This window comes from Tamandua tetradactyla, chromosome 3 (assembly GCF_023851605.1).
Source record: "Tamandua tetradactyla isolate mTamTet1 chromosome 3, mTamTet1.pri, whole genome shotgun sequence".
In the NCBI taxonomy this organism is placed as follows: Eukaryota; Metazoa; Chordata; class Mammalia; order Pilosa; family Myrmecophagidae; genus Tamandua; species Tamandua tetradactyla.
In genome coordinates this window covers 96,973,556-96,995,151 of record NC_135329.1, presented here as the reverse complement: position 1 = coordinate 96,995,151, position 21,596 = coordinate 96,973,556, and the positions used below count along the sequence as shown (strand labels likewise).

The 21,596-nt window shown below is 39.1% G+C and overlaps 1 long non-coding RNA gene across 2 annotated transcripts in view; it reads left to right on the top strand.

The window, feature by feature from the left end:
* Positions 1–1,754: 1,754 nt before the first annotated feature.
* Positions 1,755–21,596, top strand: part of LOC143677550 (uncharacterized) — an 87,793-nt gene continuing 67,951 nt past the window's right edge. For both annotated transcript variants that reach the window (XR_013172669.1, XR_013172668.1), the window contains exons 1-2: positions 1,755–1,849; positions 2,037–2,122. This is a non-coding gene — a long non-coding RNA (uncharacterized LOC143677550). The remainder of the gene's footprint in view (positions 1,850–2,036; positions 2,123–21,596) is intronic.

Here is a 21,596-nt window from a genome sequence, read left to right as displayed (position 1 = left end):
GACACCAGCATGGGGTGGAAGGCTGAACTCAGACTTCAGCCGACCTGGGAAAGCAGTTAGAGGGTCTTTATATCTAAGGGCCTAGGTCGGGTGAAATTAACTTCAATTAATTAATGCTGCTGCAGTCGTGCAGGCCTGTAACTGCCAGAGGGTGGATGCAGCTGCCTAAGGGTGAGTGTAGGATCAATTATGGAACTGCTGTGTGGAAATATCTGTTAATGGCTAGCCATCGTAGACCTGCTGTGTGGGAATATCTGTTAAGGGCTAGCCAATTATGGAACTGCTGCGTGGGAATATCTGTTAAGAGCTAGTCACATCATGGGGGAAGTGGTCTTGTCTAACATCCCAGCCTTTGGTTATCGTCACAGTCAGGTTCATGTGTCAACTTGGTCAGGTGGTGGTGCCTGGTCCTTTGGTCAGACAAGTGCTGGCCTTTCTGTTGCTATGAACTTAAATCATGACCATGTTGGTGGCATCCACAGCTGCACAGCTGAAAATTGCATTTTCAATTAGCTATGGGGTGTGTCTTCTACAATGAGTGATGCTTAATCTAATCATTGGAAGGCTTTTAAGGAGGACTCAGAAGAGATGATCACTCTTCTTGCTTCAGCAGCCAGCCTCTCCTGAGAGTTCACTGAGGACCTTCTTCAAAGTTGCTAGCTGGGCGCCTGCCGTACAGATCTTGGACGCTTACATCCCCATGGTTGCTGTGCCATTTGGAAAGGATTTATGTACCCTAGCAAAAGCCATGTTTTAATCCTAAAATAATCTTGTGAGAGCAACGCGGTTTCTTCTAATCCCTATTCAGTACTGTATGTTGGGAACTTTAATTAGATTATCTCCATGGAGATATGAACAATCAAGTGTGGGTATTAAATTTGATTAGGTGGAGATATGTCTCCAACCATTCTATGTGGGTCTTGATTAATTTACTGGAATCCTATAAAAGAGGAAGCTTTGGAGAAAGTTTCAGAATGACAGAGCCATGAGAAAGCCACAACAGAGAATGCCACAGAATCAAGAAGCAGAGAGTCCGCCAGCCAGGGACCTTTTGAGAATGAGAAAGAGCCACAGAAGCATGACAGAAGGACAAGAGAACTTCAGAGTCCATCAGCCAGTGACCTTTGGAGATGAAGAAGGAAAATGGCTCCTGGGAAACCTCATGAAACAAGAGGCTAGCAGACACTGCCATGTTTGCTATGTGCCCTTCTCTGAAAGAGAAATGGTGAATGTCATCAGCCTTCTTGAACCAAGGTATCTTTCCCTGTTTCCAGACTCTAGCTCCACCTCTATTTTTTTCTTTCCGTCATCTAGCTCCACCTCTATTTTTTTCTTTCCGTCAGAGTAAGAAACGTCTGCCTCAGGCCTCTCACCAGCCTTTGAGGCAAGAGGTCTCCTACCGTTCACTGCGGGGCAAGGTCCCGCCCACTGGACACCTGACCTTTGCCCGGAAACTCAGCGTGTCCATTGGCCTTCCCACTTCCGCCCGTGGCGGCCTTGCTCCTCGGGCTGCCGTACTTCCGGCCGCCCACGTCCACTGCTCCTAGAGAAGGCACGGTTTCTCCTGGGCTAAGGACTTTCACACCACGGGACAGAATATAATGGTGACCAGAAGGCAGAAGGAGGTGAGTGTGAAGGTTGAGTAGACCTGACAAAGTATTCTGGAGTTTTTTGGCAGGACGGCTCCAGCGTTATGAGCTGGTCCCCTCAAAACGTGACTCGTGGGCGGAGAGAGGGCAAGGGCAGAAGCGTTCCAGAGGTGAAGCTGAGACGAGTTAACAACTAAAGGGTTGGAGGAAAGGGAAAAGCAAAAGGGGAAGAGACGAAGAAGACTGAAATGTCTAACTAGGTATTGGGTGTTCCTTAAAAGGGGGAGAATTTTGGAAGAGGGGTAGGAAGATAATGAGTGTGAATTGGGACATGGGATTTTATGTCTTGACTCACAGTCAACCTCTCAGACGCCTCATTGAGGAATCACGGGGCCCGTCCGATGAGGCAGGATTGTGATTGTCTCTGTATCTCTCTCTATTTCTTAGCTCCTGCCTTCGTTTCCGTAACATGGGCTGGCATTAAATTCAGAAGATTACAAGAAGTAACCACACCCTTGATTCATTTTACTAAGGTAGGTGTTGTGTGTATGCCATGTCTTTTAAATATAAATATAATTATTAATGAAATACTAATTGTAAAACCCCAGTGGATAAACCACCTTATTTTGTTAAGTTGCTATCTGTGGTGGTTAGAAGGTGTGTATCCCAGATAAACATGTTCTTTTGATGAGGTTACTTCACATGCGGTGTTGCCCAATAATGCTATTATTGAAGGCCTTATAGGGGAGGTCACAGAGAGAAAAGAGGGCCACAAAGAGGAGGAGTCAGAAGCTGAAAGTCAGTAGAACTGGAAGTAGATGGGACAGGCCAGAGTGATAGAGGAGCCTAGGACAAAAGATCATGGACAGCCAGTCCCAGAACTACCAGTCTTTGAAAAGAAAGCAAAACCTTGATGATGCCTTTGTTTGGACTTCTCGTAGTCTCAAAACTGTAAGCCAGTAAATGGGTTGTGGAAGCCAACCCATTGCATGGTAGTTGGTTTAGTCACCAAAGAACTAAAATACCATCTTCCTATTTTATACAGGTCTGTGCAGTTTGCTTCAGGGACTGCATTTAATGTTTGGCAATAGTCAATTTTAAAGATGTCCCTCTGCCACTAAGATGTGTTAATTATGCTGTATTATTAATAGCTTTTATAAAAACCAATTTTAAATAAAAAAATTTTGTAATGATTTCATAATTAGGATATACTTATTCGCACTATACCATTAAAACAATCCAAGAATGTATACATAAAAATAATATTGGGTGGTGCAATGGTGGCTCAGTGGCAGAATTCTCACTTGCCATGCCAGAGACCTGGATTCGATTCTTGGAGCCAGCCCATGCAAAAAAAAAAAAAAATCTGTTATCACTCTAACACCCAGTAACCAGTAGAAGCATCTGGGGTGTATATTTTCACACCTTCCTCCATGTTCATACAAACTTATACACCATGCATACACAAAATTGGTTGGCCAGTTTTTTAAAAATGGGAAACATGCTTTGCTCAGTAAACAATAAACCATGAACAGACTTCCAGATAAGATACGTAGACCTAATCCATTTTTTATTAGAGAGATTGTGAGGTTACAAAATAATCATGTATAAAATACAGGATTCCTGTATACCACTCCACCAACAACACCTTAGATGAAAAAACTTTTGAAAAATAGTTGTATTTTTCAACAGTAATTACATTTGTTATAACTGATGAAACCTTAATAAAATAGTTCTTTCATCCATTATTTACATTAGGTGTATTTTTCCCCTATATACTACCCTACTATTACCTCTTTGTATTAGTATAGTACATTGTTATTCATGAAACACTTCTCATGGTCGTATTATTAAGTATAGTCCATTGTTTACAATATGGTCCATTTTGTTGTACAGTCTTATGTTTGATTTGTATTCAAACATGAAGTTCCCCTTTTAACCACGTTCATTTATATATTTCAGTGCTTTTGTTTACACTAACAATAATATACTACCATCATCACCATCTGCTTTGAAACCTTTACCATCAGCCCAAATAGAAATTCTGTATAGACTAAGCCTCAACTTCCCATTCTCTAACTCCAATCTGTTTGCTGGTAACCTATATTGTAAATTTTTGGCTCTATGAGTTTGCCTATTACAATTAGTTTATACAGCAGGATCATTCAGTATTTGTCCTTTTGGATCACTCAACATGTCCTCACAGTTCATCCGTGTTCTTGCATACATTAGGAATTCATTGATTTTTACTACTGAATAATATTCCTTTGTATGTATATACCACATTTTGTTTATTGATTCATCATTTAGTGAACACTTGGGTTACTTCCATCTTTTGACAATTGTAAAAGATAATCACTCTATGAATATTTGTGTTGAGGTCTGTTTAGGTCCCAGCTTTCAGTTCGTCTGAATATGTACTTAATAGCAGGATTGCTGGATCATATGGCAGTGCCATACTTGACTACCTGCGGATTGCCAAATTGCCACAGTGGCTGTGCCATTTTACATTCCCATCAGCAATAAATGAGTGTTCCTGTTTCTCCATATCCTGCCCAGCACTTGTAGTTTTCTGTTTTTTTAAATTTTGGTCATTCTACTGTGGAAATATCTCACTGTGGTTTTGATTTGCACTTCCCTAATATCCAGTGAAGTTGAGCATCTTTTCTTGTGCTTTTTTAGCCATTTGTGTTTCCTGTTTGGAGAAATGGTTATTCAAGTCTTTTGCCCATTTTGTTTGTGTTCTTATTGTGAAGTTGTAGAATTTCTTTCTATATTCTAGATATTAAACCCTTATCAGATATATGGTTTCCAATATTTTTTCACATTGCGTAAGTTGTCTTTTCACTTAAAGTCCTTTGATGCACAAAGGTTTTTAATTTTGAGGAGGTCCTATTCATACATATTTTGTTGCTTGTTCTTTATGTGTAAAGTCAAAGAAACCATGGCCTGGCTTGACTTTTTTTCTAATACCTAGGCATCTAATTATCTTGATGAGTTAGCTTTGAAAGTTAGTTCTTTCTCTTGCTTATGGTTTATTTTGATGTATAATAAAAAATAATACCTATTACTTTGTGTTAAGGCTCTTATTTGATGTTGTATTTAACTTATTCTAGAACTTTACAATTGCCCATGTTTAACTGATCATCATTTTGCAGGTCTCTTTTTTAAAAAAATATTTTTAGTGAGAAATCTTCACACACATATAGTCCCTCCACAGTATACAATCAGTGGCTCACAACATCATCACATAGTTGTGTATTCATCACTATGAATATTTTTAATACCCTTTCATCACTCCAGAAAAAGAAGTAAAAAGAAAAAACTCATACATCCCATACCGCTCGCTCTCACTGACCACTAATATTTAATCCACCCAATTTATTTTACCCATCTCCCTTATTTATTTATATAGTTTTAAGGCCATGAGAATGTCCACATTAAGGCACCAACAAGAGGTTACCTTCCCTCAGGAAAGGCTGATGCCTATTAGCTGAGAATGCACGTGGCTGGCATCTGATGGTCCTTGTTTGTGGTTCCATTGCTTCTAGCTTCTGATGCCAGTAGTTTCCTCTGTAAGCATCTGTGGGCCTTCACTTAGCTCCTCCAAGATACAACTCTAAGTTCTGGCCTGATTGTGCTATCCATTTCTGAATTTTTACAGTCAGTCCTTTCACACAGTGTGTGATCCTTCAGTACCATAGGCCCAATCTTAACCCTCTTTCTAACCCCTGATGACCTGGGTTCTTAACTTTAACTCTTGATGAGTTCTCCCTTTTATTAATATATGGTGACCTTCTTTGTCTCTTTTAATTGTTTAATTTTCAGAGTTCATTCAATAATATTAGCTCATATTAGTGAGACTATACATTATTTGTTCTTTTGTTTCTTGCTAATTTCACTCAGCATAATATCTTAAAGGTTGATCCACATTGTTACATGCTCTATATTATTTTATTTTTTAATTATTTAATTATTTTACACTTGAAGTCTAATTTGTTGGGTATTCGTATGCCTACACCTGCTCTTTCCTGGTTGTTGTTTGTATGAAATATCTTTTTCCAACCTTTCACTTTCAAACACTGTGTCCTTGGTCTAAAGTGAGTCTCTTGTAAACAGCATATAGATGGGTCCTGTTTTTTAATCCATTTGACCAGGCTTTGTCTTTTGACTGGGAGTTTAGTCCACTAACATTTATTGTTATTACTGGAAAAGCAGTATTTTCTTCTAGTATTTTGTCTTTTGGATTTTATATGCCATATCTTATTTTTTTCCTCTCTTTTTACCCTTACTGATTAACCTCCTTTCTGTACTCATCTCTAAACCTCTCTCTCTCTCTCCTGTCTTTTTCTATCTACCTGTAGTGCTCCCATTAGTATTTCTTCCAGAACAGCTTTTTTTTTGTTCACAAATTCTGTCAGGGTCTGCTTGTCTCAAAATATTTTCAACTCTCCTGCATTCTTGAAGGGAAATTTTGATGGATATAGTATCCATGGTTGGCAGTTTTTCTCTTTCCATGTCTTAAATATGTCATACCACTGCCTTCTCACATACCTCCATGGTTTCTGTTGAGAAATCCACATGTAGTGGATGGATGTGATAGAAAACTTTTTTCTTGCTGCTTTCAGAAAACTCTCTTTGTCTTTAACATTTGACAATCTGGTTAGTCATGGAGTAGGTATATTTGGGTCTGTTCTGTTTGGAGTACCCTCTGCTTCTTGAATCTGTAATTTTATGTCTTCCATAGGATTTGGGAAATTTTCAGTGATTGTTTCCTCCATTACTGTTTCTGCCCCTTTTCCCTTCTCTTCCCCTTCTGAGACACCTATAACAGGTATATAGATGTGTTTCATATTGTCATTCAGTTCCATGACTCCCTACTCATATTTTCCCATTCCTTTCCCTATCTGTTCTCTTGTGTGTAGGATTTCAGATATTTTGTCCTCTGGTTCACTAATCCTTTCTTCTGCTTCTTCAAATTGGCTGTTGGATGTCTCCATTGTGTTTTTCATCATTTCTCTTATGCCTTTCATCCCCATAATTTCTGCCATTTGTTTTTCAGGCTTTCAAGTATTTCTTATGATCACCCAATGTCTTCTTTATATTGTTCATCTCTTTTGCTTTATCTTCATTCAGCTCATTTTTTCAACTTACAGAAGATTTGTTTGAACATCTTTAATTAGTTGTTGCGACTCCTGTATCTCGTTTGAAGTGTTCATTTGTTCCTCTGACTGAGCCAAATCCTCATGCTTCCTAGTATGACTTGTGATATTTTGTTGGAGTCTAAGCATCTGATTTCCTTGATTGATTTATTCTGTAGCTTTTCTTTTTTTACCTAGATTTTTCTTGTTGCTTGGCTTTGTGCTCTATCTATTCTTTGATATTCAGTTCAACTTATTCTAGACATCTAGCATAGCTTCTTTTTGATTGATTATAATTTATTTATTTATTTTTTTAAATTTTTTATTAATCAAAAAAAAGAAAAGAAATTAACACAACATTTAGAAATCATTCCATTCTACACATGCACTCAGTAATTCTTAGTATCATCACATAGATGTATGATCATCATTTCTTAGTACATTTGCATCGATTTAGGAAAAGAACTAGCAAAACAGCAGAAAAAGATATAGAATGTTAATATAGAGAAGAGAATTAAAATAGTAATACTAATAAAAAATATATATATATAAAAAGGAAAAAGAAAAAACAAAAACAAAAGATACAAACAAACAAACAAACAAACGAAAAACTATATTTCAGGTGCAGCTTCATTCAGTGTTCCAACATAGTTACATTACACTTAGGTATTATTGTGCTGTCCATTTTTGAGTTTTTGTATCTATTCCTGTTGCACAGTCTGTATCCCTTCAGCTCCAGTTACCCATTATCTTACCCTGTTTCTAACTCCTGCTGGTCTCTGTTACCAATGATATATTCCAAGCTGATTCTCGAATGTCGGTTCACATCAGTGGGACCATACAGTATTTGTCCTTTAGTTTTTGGCTAGACTCACTCAGCATAATGTTCTCTAGGTCCATCCATGTTATTACATGCTTCATAAATTTAGTCTGTCTTAAAGGTGCATAATATTCCATCGTAGGTATACACCACAGTTTGTTTAGCCACTCGTCTGTTGATGGAGATTTTGGCTGTTTCCATCTCTTTGCAATTGTAGATAATGCTGCTATAAACACTGGTGTGCAAATGTTCGTCTGTGTCTTTGCCCTTAAGTCCTTTGAGTACATACCTAGCAGTGGTATTGCTGGGTCGTAATCCATTCTGCCAGTCTATGTCTTTTGATTGGGATATTCAGTCCATTAACTTTTAGTCTTATTACTGTTTGGATAATATTTTCCTCTACCATTTTGGCTTTTGTATTATATATATCATATCTGATTTTCCTTCTTTCTACACTTTACTCCATACCTCTCTCTTCTGTCTTTTCGTATCTGGCTCTAGTGCTCCCTTTAGTATTTCTTGCAGAGCTGGTCTCTTGGTCACAAATTCTCTCAGTGACTTTTTGTCTATAAATGTTTTAATTTCTCCTTCATTTTTTTTTTTTTTTTAAAGGAAAGACAGAGAGAAGGAAGGAAGGATAGAAGGAAGGAAGGAAGGAAGAAAGGGAAACATTTTTAAACATTTTCTTGTTTTATTGTATTCTGTTTCTCCGTTTTTGTTACATGGGCTGGGGCCGGGAATCGAACCGAGGTCCTCCGGCATAGCAGGCAAGCACTTTGCCCGCTGAGCCACCGCGGCCCCACCTTCTCCTTCATTTTTGAAGGACAATTTTGCTGGATATAGAAGTCTTGGTTGGCAGTTTTTCTCTTTTAGTAATTTAAATATATCATCCCACTGTCTTCTAGCTTCCATGGTTTCTGCTGAGAAATCTACACATAGTCTTATTGGGTTTCCCTTGTATGTGATGGATTGTTTTTCTCTTGCTGCTTTCAAGATCCTCTCTTTCTCTTTGACCTCTGACATTCTAACTACTAAGTGTCTTGGAGAACGCCTATTTGGGTCTATTCTCTTTGGGGTTCGCTCTACTTCTTGGATCTGTAAATTTAGGTCTTTCATAAGAGTTGGGAAATTTTCAGTGATAATTTCTTCCATTAGTTTTTCTCCTCCTTTTCCCTTCTCTTCTCCTTCTGGGACACCCAAACACGTATATTTGTGTGCTTCATATTGTCATTCAGTTCCCTGATCAACTGCTCAAGTTTTTCCATTCTTTTCCCTATAGTTTCTGTTTCTTTTTGAAATTCAGATGTTCCATCCTCCAGTTCACTAATTGTAGCTTCTGTCTCTTTAGATCTATCATTGTAGGTATCCATTGTTTTTCCATTTTTTTCTTCTTTGTCCTTCACTCCCATAAGTTCTGTGATTTGTTTTTTCAGATTTTTTATTTCTTCTTTTTGTTCAGCCCATGTCTTCTTCATGTCCTCCCTCAATTTATTGATTTGGTTTTTGAAGAGTTTTTCCATTTCTGTTCGTATATTCAGCATTAGTTGTCTAAGCTCCTGTATCTCATTTGAACTATTGGTTTGTTCCTTTGACTGGGCCATATCTTCAATTTTCTGAGTGTCATCCGTTATTTTCTGCTGGTGTCTGGGCATTTGATCAGATTTCCCTGGGTGTGGGACCCGGCTGGTTGAAAGGTTTTTCTGTGAAATCTCTGGGCTCTGTTTTTCTTTTCCTGCCCAGTAGGTGGCGCTCGTGGTTCTCGTCTGTCTGCGGGTCCCACCAGTAAAAGATGCTGTGGCTCCTTTAACTTGCCAATCCGAATCTCGCAGTCGGCCCGGGAAACCGTGCGTGGAGGGGGGTCGCGGCCGCCGCGGCTTGGGGGAGTGCCGGTCCAAATTGCCCAGCTGGCCCGAGACACCAAGCGTGGTGGGAGGGCCCCGCTATCCAACGTTCCCAGTCAGACCATGAAGCCACGTGCGTAGAGGGGATCCCAGTCACCAGCCGCCCCGGCCGGGAAAACATGCGCCCCTCGGGTATCTCACCGCAGCGGATTCTCCCTGCCCGTTCAACTGTTCCAGAATGGGGTACGCTGTCTTTTTGGTCTCTGTCGTGACTCCGGGAGCTGTTTTGTATTGTTTCTTTTTCTTTAGTTGCTGTTCTGGAGGAGGAACTAAGACCCGCGCGTCTTACTAAGCCGCCATCTTCTCCGGAAGTCCTGATTATAATTTTTAAGCTCTTGTTTTTCTGTTTCTTGCCCTACCTGTATAGAACATTTTTAGAGGAGGGTTTCTCCAGATATGATTGACCTCAGTCAGATTTTCCGAGACAAGACAAGCCCAGGTCTCAGGAAGAGTGTGATCTGAATGAAGTTTCCCTTAGGATGAGACCCATCAGTTTGCCAGACTTTCCTGTGTAGCCTCTTGAATTTGTTCTTTTTTATACTGCCCAGCAGGTGGTGCTTGTCAGCCAACTACTCCTCACCTGTGTAAAGTGGTGTGGTGCCTTTAATTCTCAGCAGATCCAGTCCCTGACAGAGGTGTCCTTGAGATAGAGGCTGAGATAAAAGGCAGGTTTAAGCCGTTTCCGTTTTCCAACCCCTGGGATCTGAATTATCCTAATGAGAGCCAACAATTGTGCTGGGCCCTGCCTCACATTTTCTTGGGAAAGATACACCCTACAGGGAATTATCTCCTAGTTACTTTGTTTGTCACACATACCTTAACTCCACCTTGCCTGGGTCAGTGCTAACAATTTAAAATGCCTGAGGCTTTCTTTAATGGGCTGCTAAAAAAAGTTTACTACTATCCTTTTCAGAGACAGTCCCCAGTCCCCTGGTTTCACCAATCAAGAGCTGGAGTTGGTATATGGCTCTGTGTGCCCCCTTTATTGGGGACACAGCCGTTTTCCAGTATTCTGAGCTCAGTTGACTGCAAAACCCTCTGTTCTTTTTTTTTTTTTTCTTCAGCCCCCAACTCTGCCAAGAAAAACCTCAGGGTTCCTTTTGTGCTTTCTCTGGATTTATCTGTGCTCATAGCTTATATTCAGCAGTCCAGATTCATTGATTAAATTCACAGTTGGTGCTTGCTAGAGCTTCCTTATGTTGCTCCTGGTAGAGTCTACTTCTTTTTCCCACAAGGAAGTGTCTCCTAAATAGCCTGCTGTGCACATGGTGTAGGGGAACCAGCCTCCACAATTTGGAAGACTTTACTCTTCTGAGCTGTGATTTCAGTCCTTCCACCTGTTCCAGACTGGTGTATTAAGTGCGTTCAGTCACTGAAGTACCCCTCCACACACATACCATGCTGGTTTTTTTTTTTTTTTTTTTTTTGTGCAAGAAAGGCTTTAATTGCACGGGTTTTAAAACAGACATTGAGTAGAACTAAAGAATATTTATAAAATATGTATAAGGTGAAAAAATACAAAAAATACTTCTATTATTAAAAGGCAGTTTAATATAAAGAATATTAGTGTTACCTTGAAATCCTTGGTATGCTGCTCCTGGATTTTTTTCCCATTCCCTGTCTCTTCAGAGATATTTTAAATTTTGTGTTTATTATTCCTTTGATTTTTAAAAATAGTTTTACTGCATATGTTTATATTCCTAACAGCATGTTATTTACTTTTGATGCTTTTGACCTTTATATAAATGGACTCATTCTGAATGTGTTCTGCAACTTACTTTGTTCCCTCAGTGTTAGATTCTTGAAATTAGTGCATGTTAATGCATGTGATTGTAGTTTGTTCATTTACATTCCTATAAGGAGCCCTGTTATGTAAATATTCCATTATTAATTCATCCATTTACACTCTTGTTGTGCATTTGGGTTGTTGCTAGTTTTATGTTCTTAGACACAGTACCATTGGGAAGTTTCTTGTCCATTTCTCCTGGAGCAATGTGCAGGAATTTCTCTAGAATAAATACCTAAGCATGGGGGTGTGAGGGTAGGTCAGTGGTAGAATTCACCTCTGCCATGTGGGCAACCTGGGTTTGATTCCTAGCCCATGCACTCTGCCCTCCTCAAAAAAAACACGAACAGACAAGCAAACAAACAAATGAAAAACCAAACTAAAACAAAAATTCAACAGATGGTGCTGCAATAAGGGAATACTCACATGGAAAAAGAAGGAAATGTGAACCCTGCCATACAGCATACAAAAAAAAAATACCTGGGCCTGGAATTGCTGGATCATAGCATATGCATATGATGCATGCAAATTTTAAAAATTTAACTTTTTTCAATAATACAAATTACATTGCTAAAGAGGTCTTACCAATTTTTTTTTGCACTGGTGGAGATTGCCAGTGTCTGGCTTTATTGGTGTGAAGTTTTCAATTTAAAGTAATATATGTACACTGAAATAAGTTAGGAAAAAACATAAAGTCACAAAACAAATTTTAGAAAACACATGTCCCATAGAATGATAGATAATGACTTAATATTTTAGTGTATATTTTCCTCAGTTCACAGTACTGTTTTCTTGGTGGTAGTCTATAATAGCCTATTTTTAAAATACAGTTTTAATCGCATTGGATTTATATTTGAATACTTATACTTTATGTTAGATTTTGGACATACTTTAATAGCTTCATAACAGTTAATTATCCTTTGGATTTTTATTCTCCCACCTCAATTTTCTACTATTCAAAATAAAGTAGATGTATTGGGTAATAAAGACTTTTAGTTTTGGAATCACTTCCTTTGGTTAGGGTAGAATAAGTACAATTATTAATTCAAATGTTTTTAATATTTTAAGACTATAGATAATGGGTAATATTGTATTAATTTTTTAAAAATTTTTAAGAGAAATTTAACAAATGAACTAAAACATTAACATATATAATCAGTAATTCACAATATCATCACTTAGTTGCATATTCATCATTTCTTAGAACTTTTGCATTCAATTCAGAAAAAGAAATAAAAAGACAATAGAAAAAGAAATAAAAGAAAAACAGAAAAAAAAAGATTATACATACCATACCCGTTACCCTTCACTTTCATTGATCACTAGCATTGATTAAATTAAATTTACTTTAACATCTGTTCCCCCTATTATTTATTTTTATTCCATATGTTCTACTCATCTGTTGACAAGGTAGATAAAAGGAGCATCAGACACAAGGTTTTCACAATCACACAGTCACACTGTGAAAGTTATGTCATTATTCAGTCATCCTCAAGAAACATGGCTACTGGAACACAGCTCTACATTTTCAGGCAGTTCCCTCCAGCCTCTCCATTACATCTTGAATAACAAGGTGATAGCTACTTGATGCGAAAGAATAACCTCCAGGATAACCTCTCGAATCTGTTTGGAATCTCTCAGCCATTGACACTGTGTCTCATTTCACTCTTCCCCCTTTTGGTCAAGAAGGTTTTCTCAATCCCTTGATGCTGAGTCTCAGCTCATTCTAGGGTTTTTCTCAATCCCTTGATACTGAGTCTCAGCTCATTCTAGGTTTCTGTCCCACATTGCCAGGAAGGTCCACACCCCTGGGAGTCATGTCCCACATAGATGGGGGAGGGTGGTGAGATTGTTTGTTGTGTTGGCTGGAGAGAGAGGGCACATCTGAGCAAAAAAAGAGGCACTCTTGGGGGTGACTCTTAGGATTAAATTTTAAGTGGGCTTGACCTACCCTTTGTGGGGTTAAGTTTCATATGAAGGAACCCCAAGACTGGGGGTTCAGCCTATAGCTTTGGTTGTCCACACTGCTTGTGAGAATATCAAGAATTCAACTTGGGGAAGTTGAATTTCTCCCCATTCTCACCATTCCCTGAAAACCATGCTGTTTTGATTGCTGTAGCTTTGTAATAAATTTTTTTTAACATGTAATCAGAATTATTGTGCAATCTAGGCTTCCCTGTTAGAAATTTCTTTTTCTTTATTTTGTTAATTGTATAATATAGCATCTATTCAACGCAAAGAGAAAACCCATAGTTTTCAAAGCACTCTTCAACAAGTAGTTACAGGACAGATCCCAGAGTTTGTCATGGGCTACCATACCATCCTCTCAGATTTTTCCTTATAGTCACTCCAGAATAGAGGAGGCTAGAAGGAATAAATATTTTTTAATCATAACAATCGACATTTTTTTTCTTTTTTATGAAAAAAATAACATATCTACAAAGAAGCAATAAATTTCAAAACACAGCACAACAATTAGTTAGAGAGCAGATTTCAGAGTTTGGTATGGATTACAATTCCACAATTGTAGGTTTTTATTTCTATCTGCTCTAAGATACAAGAGACTAAAAGAAATATGAATTTAATGATTCTGCTATCATATTCATTTCTTATACCCTACCTTCTCTGTATAACTCCACCAACAACTTTGATCTTTCTATCCCACTCTTTAGGGATATTTGGACCATGGCCATTCTAACTTTTCATGTTGGAAGGGGCTGTCAATAATACAGGGTAGGGAGATGGAACTAGCTGATGTTTTGGAGAGGCTGGGCCCCCTGTGTTTCCGAACTTATCTGGTCCAGGACCCATCTGGAGGTTGTAGGTTTCTGTGATCTAGTGCATGGAACCATTGCAGAATCTTATATATTTCCGTAGATGTTCTTTTAGGTTTGGCTGGAATTTTTTGGTTAGGATTTGGCAAGTTATGATAGGTAGGAATGTCTTAACTGAAGCTTGTGTAAGAGTGACCTCCAGAGTAGGCTCTCCACTCTATTTGAACTCTCTCAGCCACTGATACTTTATTAGTTACACTTCTTTCCTCCCTTTTGGTCAGGATGGAATTGTTGGTCCCACAGTACCAGGGCTAGCCTCATCTCTGGGAGTCATCTGCCATGCAGCCCAGGTGACTTTCACCCCTGGGTGTCATGTGCCACGTAGTGGGGAGGGCAATTATTTCACTTATGGAGTTGGGCTTAGAGAGAGGAGGCCGCATCTAAGCAACAAAAGTGGTCCTCCAGAAGTAAGTCTTAGGCATACCTATAGATAGGCTAAGCTTCTCCACTACCTACATAAGGTTCATAGGAGTAAGCCTTAAGATCAAGGGCGTGGCCTCTCGATATGGGTGTCCCTGATGTTTGACACAGTATCAGGGGATTCCCTGATGATAAAGTTTAATAGTTCCTTATTTTTTCTCCCATCCCTCAAGGGACTTTGCCAATACTTTTTGATTATCTCCTTGATATGTTCTAAGATCTATCCAGGTATTATTTTAAGCTATACAGGATTAAAGAGCTTCATTCTTATTCTGGGTTCCCTGTATTTCAGTTGTTCAAATGAGGTATACAGAGAGGTTATGTTAGATTATGTGCTGCAGAAAATTTATGTTCCAGACAAAATAGGCCTTTTTTCCTTTGATCTCAAACAGTAGGTGCGGTTCTATAATATAGGCAATGTTTTCCTTACCCTGTGTTCTGAATTGCCTTAATCCCGACCTGATCAGCTTCATTCGGGGGTGGGATGAGACTGAGCTTGTGGAAGAGAGGTGGATTGGGCTGGGGCAGGTGTGCCTGCACTGAGGGTGGGGGTGTGGGGCAGGTACACTCACAAGGGGTTGATGGGGTGGGGGCACTTGGAGCGCAGGGAGTGGGGGTACTTGATGGGGTTCAGGTGCTTGGGTTGTGGGACTGTGCTGGTGAGGTTAGTGCATTCAAGAAACATGGCTTGGCTTACTTCCTCTTCCCCCTCTCCAATCCATACACTCCTGAGGGCTCTGGGCTTCCACATTTGACTGTTTTCACCAGCCGGACTGTCTCCAGTTCTCTGCTTCTCAGTTCCTCAGCTTTTGCAAGCAGGGCCACCCTACATGCTGCAGAAGACCCTCCTGGGTCACACCCTGGAATCACCATCTCAGTTACCCTCCCATCCCTTCTCTAGCTATTCCTTGGAGCAGGGCTGAATTCAGTCTATCCTATTCTACCATTTTCCAGGAACCCTTGTAATACGTTTTATGATCAGGAAGTGTGAATCCTTCAACTTCATTCTTCTTTTTCAAGATGGCTTTGGCTATTTGGGGCCCCTTACCCTTCCATATGATGGAAAAGATTGGCTATTTCTGCAAAGAAGGTTGTAGGAATTTTGACTGGGATTGCATTGAGTCTATACATTGCTTTGGGTAGAATTGCCATCTTAACAATACTTAGTGTTCAAGTCTATGAACATGGAATATTCTTTCATTTATTTAGGTCTTCTTGGATTACGTTAAACAATCTTTTGTAGTTTTCTGTGTATAAGTCCTTTACATACTTGGTTAGATTGATTCCTAGATATTTGAATCTTTTAGTTGCTTGTGTAAATCCTTTTTTCCGTTGATTTCTTCTCTCAGTTTCTTATTTCTGGTGATTAGAAACACTATTAATTTGGGGGTGTTGTCTTGTACCCCAAATTCATTTCTGTAGAACTTTGTTATTGATTTTTCAGGATTTTCTGTATGTACCATGTTCCACTTTGCTAAAGCAGCCAGAATGCAATAAATCGGAAATGAATTGGCATTTATAAAGGAGATTTATCAAGTTACAATTACGATTCTAAGGCTGTGAAAATGTCCAAATTAAGGCATTAATAAGAGAATTCCTTCACTTAAGAAAGAAGTGACAGTGATGGGAGGACTGTGACAGTCACTGAGAGTCAGAGTTTGGAGCAATGGGGGTTTTGTGAACTGTCAGAGATTGTGGAGATCACTTTCAGGCATCTCAAATTTCAAGCAAAAAAGAAAAAAAAGGAAGTCAGCAATTATGGGTGCCTGTGATGGTGAGAGGCTGGATTGTCAGAGAAGTGCAGGTTTCGGGGCTGTGGGGTTTGGTGATCGGGAGTATCACTTGGGATCTGAGGTGGAGGCCTGGGGGTCAGTGATGGTGATGTTTGTAGATGTCTGGTTAGCAGACTCTTTGAGAGTAATTATTGTACTATGATGAATAATGGGGATACTGGTTGTTAGTGGGGAGACAGTGGTTGGTGAGGTTTGTGGAGAGTCAATATTGAGGTGTCCCTGAGGATCATAGGTGATCTGTATGTGGTTGGGGAGAAGCAGTGATGTTGGGTTTTACATGTCAACAATTAGATGGTGTACAGAATCGTAACTGGACTTTCAGTGATGACTTGATTAGTGGGAATTAATGATTAAAAGTCCTCTAAGATTCTGTGACAGAGCCTTAGAGATTCAGGGGTTTGCTAGGATTACAGATTTTAGAGGTTTAAGATCCTGTGGAGGTCAGTTATTGGAGATCTGTGGGATTGGTGATTGAAACTTGTGGGGTTTGGTAGTTTGGGGAAGTTGGTGAAATTTAGTGATTGAGGAGTTAACAATGTCAGTGATTGGAGGCCCATAGGAACACAGTCTACAAGTAGTATGTTTTACGCCCGGCCATGTATCAGGAAACAGAGACATAGTGCCTCCCTTAATGTCCTTAGAATTTAGAAGTAGACAAGAAAAAATAAAAATAGAAACAAGTAATTCCAAATATTGATAAGCGCTATGAAGCAAGGGAAAGAGGATAATGTGGTAGAGAGTATCTGAGGGTAGAGAGTGTGTGGCTTTAGCCAGGTTAATCAGGGAAAGCCTTTCTGAGGAAGTGACAGTTGAGGCATAAATGATAATATGGAGGCAGTTGTGCAAAGAGCCGAAGAAAGAGTGTTCCAGGAAGAGGGACCATCTAATACAATGTTTCTCAGACAGGACTGAACTTGGTGTGCTGAAAGAACTTAAGGAAGGCCAGTGTAGTTCCAATATAGTCTTCCAATATAGAAGAAGTGTAAAAATCTGAAATCACAGTGGTAGGAAAGGACCAGATCCTTTAGGATCTTGGCTATGGTAAGGAGTTTGGGTTTATTCTGGTTGCAGTGAGAAACCATTCTGAAAGTTTTAAGCAGGGGACTGAACTGATCTGTTTGCTACTTTCAGAAGATCACCTTGACCACTCCATGGAAGATGGACCACAGAGAGGCAAGAGTAGAGACAGGGAGGTCAATTAGGAGTTTATTACAGTAATAAAAGGGAGGGGATCATGATGGTTAGAGTAGGGTTGTAGCATTGAAAGGAAAAGAAGTTAGAGTTAGAATATATCTGGATGTGAACCAATGGGACTTTCTGATGACTTGTTATGGGATGTGGGGGAAGAAAAGGATCAATATTTACCTCTAGAATTTTGACCTGAAGATGGATGGTATTTCTGATTTCTGAGAAAGAGTGATATGGGAAAAGATCACCGTTTTGGGTTTTTTTTTTTTTTTAGAAAATAACAATAATTTCTTTAATATCAAAATATTTTGTCAGTGTTCAAATTTTTAATTGTCTGAAATGTAATGCTTTTTTTTTTTAACTTACAGTTAGTTTCTTTGACGTGGAATCCAAATAAAGTCCACCCATTGCAGTGGGTTTATTATGTCTCTTTTAACCTACTGGCTTCACCTTCATCTGTCTCTCCTGTTCTCTTCTTCCTTGGAGTTATTCAGTTATTTTTACAAAAATGGTAATTTGTCATATAGAATTTCCCACGGCTTGTGGTGTTGTTGATTGTATTTCTGTGGTGTTTTTCATGGGACTCCATTTCTTTGTATTTTCAGTCAATTAGTATTTGGATCAGATTAAGTGACAATTTGTTTGGTAAGACTATGTCATGGGTGGTAGTATGTGCTCCCATTAGAAGGTGTGTAATATCTGGTCATCTCTCTTTTTGTGATATTAGTTGCAGTTATAAATCAAGGCCAATCCCTCAGGGATTACAAAATAGTGATGCTCTAATTCTATCATTCATTTTTTAAAAAGTATCCCTTTTTCCTTTGTTCTTTACTATATTGAGCAATGTCTCATCTACTTTTTATACAACTCTATTATAGAATTAATATAGGAAAACCTTTACAAATTATTTACTAGTTTTCTAAACAGTGAATTGACTCACTAGCATTATTCTCCACTGGTGACCCATTGTTTTTTTAGTTGACATTGTAACTCATGGAATGTTAACATATTTGACATATTCATTCTGTTGCAGTTTTTACCGTTTTTGATGCTCAAGTTGTCTTATTTTTAATGAGACCTCTTGGCACCCCTTTTTAAAATCAGTGTGCTAGGAATATACAGGTTTATTTCTGAACTTTCCATTCTGTTCCCTTCATCTATATATATGTTTTTGTGCCAGTACCACCATGTCTCAGTTACCATTGTTTCATAGTAAGTTTTGAAATTGAGAACTGAGAGTCTTCCTGCTTTGATCTTCATTTTCAGGATTGTTTTAGCTATTCTTAGTTCGTAAGTTCTTTTTTTTGTTGTTCTTTTTCAGGATTATATTGGCTGTTCTAAGTTCCTAAGTTCCATCTGAATTTTAGAATCAGCTTGTCAGTTGTCACATAGAAGTCAGCAGGAATTGTGATTGGGACTGTATCGATTCTTCAAGGAACTTCTTTAAGTTGGTTCCTAATTCCTTCTGATAGGACTTCAGTGGGAATATCAGATTTTCTGGATGGAAATGGGAACCTCATGGTTGTTGACATTTGTCCTGTTTTGGCCATGTCAAGATTGCAACACCCATTACACGTTCAAGTAGAGATGTTGAGTAGCTTTTTGATGTATAACTCTGGAAGTTAGGAGAGGTCTCCACTGGGAAATCTGTATTTAATGGAATCAGCATTAAAGTTGGCATTTAAAGCCGTAAGACTGGGTGAGGTTACCTAGAGAGAGATGGCAAATGGGAAAGAAAAAAGAGCCAAGGTCAGAGCTGTGAGGCATTCTGTCCATTAGAGGTCTGACTGAAGATAAAGGACCAAGAGACTATGGGGTGACCACTGAGAGGAAGAAAATTGTGGAAGTGTGGTGTCACAGTAACATAGAGAAGAAAGCTGTTTGCGTCAATGGGATTAGTCAGTTGTGTTATGTGGTCTTGTGAGTTCTGGAAGAATGACTACAGAGACCTTGACTATGGCAAGGTGTGGCTCAGTAGTCATTTTGACTGATACGGATATCAATGGCTCTTTCAGTGCAGTGATGGGGGTAAAATTTGTTGGAGTGAGGTGAAAGACTGGAAGATTATGAAGTGAAGACAACAAATATATCAATATTTATGAGAAATTTTTCTGTCAGTATAGCAAGGAACTGGATATAGGGTGGGGCAGGAGATCAAAAGGGGGGTTTTCTTCAGATGAGTGATATTAAGGCAGTTTTGTATGCCCATGGGAAAGATCTAGCAGAAGGGGAGATATCAGTTGAGGAAGCAGTTGGGGATGCAATCCAAAGCACAAGTGGAGAACGTGGCTTTTGCTGAGAGAAAGGACATGTCTTTAATTTTAACAGAAGGAAAAGCAGACCATATGGATTAGGAAATAGGATGGTGGAATTGGTGGTGACAAGACAAGATTTCTCTTATCTATTTGAAAATGTTTTCTCTTTGAAGCGTAGGGCAAATTCATCAGCCAAGAGTGGGTAAAGATGTTGGGGATTTCAGGAGAGTTAAGAAAAGTTGAAACAATAATCTTGGAAAGAGGAGAGGTGAATTTCCTAGGGAAAAGTAGTAGGATTGCTGGCAATATCGAGTGCCCATTTAAAATACATTTTATGGATGTAAATTAAGTCCAGTCTGGAAAATTGTTTGATTTTTACCATGCAGTGTTTAGCTACAAAGATGCAGAGGGGAGTCTTACCATGGTAGATGTTTTTCTAGATGAGCTCAATGAAGTGTAGAACACAGAAGTTAAAGTTGTTTTCAAGGAAATGTGTATGGTGGTAGAACAATGAATCCAAACAATCTAGCTTTGAAGGGAATGGAGGATTGTGAAAAACAAGGATGCCATCACTGGATGAGTGATAAGTGGGTGGCTGAGATTGGGTGTAGAAGAAAAGATTTCCAGAGTTGGATAAGAGGGGACGAGGTATTAAATGGCACTTCCATTTGGATGTAGAGGTAGCATAGAACAATGACAGGAGTTGTGGTGGAGAGCAAGCTGGTGCTTAAGTTTTCAGTGAATGAAGGAGAGTAAGTACAGAAAAAAATTAACATAGCAGGCCTGAGATGGCTATCCTTAGAAAGCTGGCTTGCAAGGATGATGTCTTAGAATTTATATTTCCAGATGATTCCCTCCATTTTCAGAACTGATAAGAGCAGCTCACTGTACATATAATGCAGTTTATGTTGAATGCCTATATTCCTTCTGTGAGTCTGGAATTTCTATCTGTGCTTGACCAAAATGTACCTTTGTGACCAGTCCCCAGAAAACCTTGGGCTCTTAGTGCTAAGGAGCTTCACACATGTTGTCACAACTTGTTGCTGGAGGAATTAAGGGCATCCTACGTGACTCCACTAGGAGAGGACTCTTGGAAGCTTGTGCCTTGTTTCCTCTAGATGTTGTCCCTGGTAACTTTACCCTTGGCTGATTTTGCTTTGTATCCTTACTCTATAATAAATTCTGTATAGTAGATAGTGAATCCTGTGGGTCCACCCCGTGAATCTCAGACCTGGTAGTGGTCTTGGGACCCCTAACACAATGATCAAGAAGTTGGTCGATTATACCGACAATAAGAGCTAGTGGGTTAAAACCTTTTGACCCTCTAAATGAGCTGGGTTTTTGAAGGAGAAAGAAGAAATGGTTGGAAGTAGTCATTGACCTCATCTTCTGGCCTAAGGTACAAAAGTCATGTGTGTTGGGGGAAGTGGGCAAGATAAATAACATCTACTTAAGAACACTGCAAGGAAGAAGCATTCACAGGATGCAGATTTCAGTTAAAGCCGGTTGGTGCAGGGAATGGCTGATGAGGGTGAGGGTGCATTAGAGTTGTTAAGATTTTGTAAAGGTCACTCCTTGGTAGTCCTGTGGGTATCAGTTCCCTGTTACTGACACCAACAAGGGAATGATAGGAGAGGGATTTTGAAATCACATGGGAGATAAAGATTGACATATTCTGTGAGTATCAATGGTTGAGGAACCTGTGGGAAGATATGTTTGGAGTGTCTGTGGAGGCAAGTGATTGGGGCACTCATTTTCTGTTAGTGATTAAAGGTTTGTTGGGGTCAGGCATTTTAGAATTATGGGGCTCTAGGATTAGAGGAGGCTGTATTGGCTAAGTGATTGGGAAGCTAGTGACAGGCACCAGTA